This window comes from Silene latifolia, chromosome 1, assembly GCF_048544455.1.
Source record: "Silene latifolia isolate original U9 population chromosome 1, ASM4854445v1, whole genome shotgun sequence".
In the NCBI taxonomy this organism is placed as follows: domain Eukaryota; kingdom Viridiplantae; phylum Streptophyta; class Magnoliopsida; order Caryophyllales; family Caryophyllaceae; genus Silene; species Silene latifolia.
The window spans coordinates 72,541,063-72,543,045 of NC_133526.1; the positions used below are offsets into that span (position 1 = coordinate 72,541,063).

A 1,983-nucleotide genomic window follows, 5' to 3' on the forward strand; every position below is an offset into this window, starting at 1 on the left:
GGTGTTTTCATTGTAATAATTTGAATAAGGGGAACCACTCTTGTATGCTTGAAAAGCATTCACTTGTTCATTTGTTCCCCTACATTCACTTTGGTCATGTCCCAAAGTTCCACAATTCTCACATATCCCACTTGGGATTGATGAAGATGACGTCATGGCATTAACATGTTGCTTTGGTGATTTGAGGCTTCTTCAAGTCTAGCCATAGCTTTTTAGAACTTCAAATTGATGGTATCAATGTGAGCACTAAGTTGAGCACCCAATTGAGTAATAGAGTCCACTTCATGCTTTCCTCCTCTAGTAGCCTTGCGAGGTCTATTATATTGTGAATTATGGAGCGCCATTTCCTCAATCTTGTTCCAAGTTTGATTATCGTCAACTTCGGTGAACATACCATTTGATCCCAAGTTTAGAATGTTTATTGAGTCTTCATAAAGACCATTCCAAAATTGTTGTACCAAGAACCACTCGCTAAGTCTATGATGAGGACATGAGCGACAAATTCCTTTGAATCGCTCCCAAGCTTCATACAAGGATTCTTCATCTCTTTGCTTAAAGCCCGTAATTTGAGCTCTTAGCATGTTAGTCTTTTCCGGTGGGTAGAACTTTTTGTAGAAAGCTAGAGCCAATTTCTTCCAAGAGTCAATTCTGAGAGTAGCCTTATCAAGGCCTTTCAACCATTGTTTTGCGGTGCCAATTAGAGAAAAAGGAAATAAGACCCATCAAATTTAGTCTTGAGTTACACCGGTTTGAGAAATCGCATCACAATAGTCACAAAAAGTCTCCATGTGAGAGTGAGGGTCTTCACTAGGCATCCCCTAAATTGGCTTCTTTCGACTAATTGGATAAATGCGGATTTGGCAATGAAATTTCCGGTCAAGTGTTGTGGTGTGGGAGTACCATTGGGTAGGTTCTCCTCGGTTGGTACGGAATGTGATGAAAATTTAGGCATTGTGGGTTGATTTTTTGTTGGATTTTGTGTTGGGTTCTCCTCACCTTCTCTTGCAAAAGGGTTGACGAACTCAATAGTATTTGGTTGAATATCTACAACCTCACCAATACCTCTCAAAGTTCTCCTAGCAAGTCTTCTATTGTTTGTCAAAGTCCTTTCAATTTCGTGATCAAAGGGTAACAAATTACCTTGTGATCTTCTAGACATGTAAAATATCAAACAACTTGAAAGTAATTAGAACAAACCTTGAGGAGTTTTACTTCCCCAAGGCAAAGAAAGACACAACTAATAACAATCTAAGAAAATCTAAATCAAGTTAACACCGTCCCCGGCAACGACGCCATTTTTGGTCGGGCTCTCTTGAGAGGTTTAGTTTTCGGTACTTGTCGTTAGGAGCACCTAGACCAAAACACTATTTATAACTCCACAAACAAATCTACAATTAGTAAAGAGGCAAATAAAGGTCGGATCCCAAGGGACGGGAATTGAGATGAGATTTTCAATTGCAACTAGTGGTGTCTAGGGGTGTCACAATTTGGGGTTTGAATAGAAGATCACTAAACTAAATAGCAATGAAAGTAAACAAGCAAGATGATTAAAAAGGGGTATAAACAATTGATAAAAGGCACTAGGGTGTCATCGGGTCATAGGGGATTCATGGGAATTGATCATACAAACATACTCTCAAATCATAAGCAAGCAATTATTGTTGTGATGGATCGAGTTGGTTTATATCTTACAATCCTAGGAAAGTTTGGGTCCCGGAACCGAATCGATTAGATTGTACAACACCTACAAGTCGACTTAATCTTCCCTACTCAACTATATGCATGCTCTAATGAGACTCGAGTTGGTTTATGTCTTACAAGTCTCATTGAAAAGATAGGTGATGGGTAAAAAAATGCAAGGATTCATAGGCTCGCATTTCATCAAGCATAACATGTGCATAAGTTGAGATCACAGCAAGCAAGCAAATAAACTATGAAAACATATTAATTTAAGCATGAATCATCCCCCATGTTGGTTTCCCC

General features: G+C 38.9%; 1 non-coding gene across 1 annotated transcript; it reads left to right on the forward strand.

The window, feature by feature from the left end:
* The first annotated feature begins 474 nt into the window (after nucleotides 1-474).
* On the forward strand, nucleotides 475-581 carry LOC141624350 (small nucleolar RNA R71). Its single transcript, XR_012534161.1, has one exon. It is a non-coding gene; the product is annotated as a small nucleolar RNA R71 (small nucleolar RNA).
* Nucleotides 582-1,983: the final 1,402 nt, after the last annotated feature.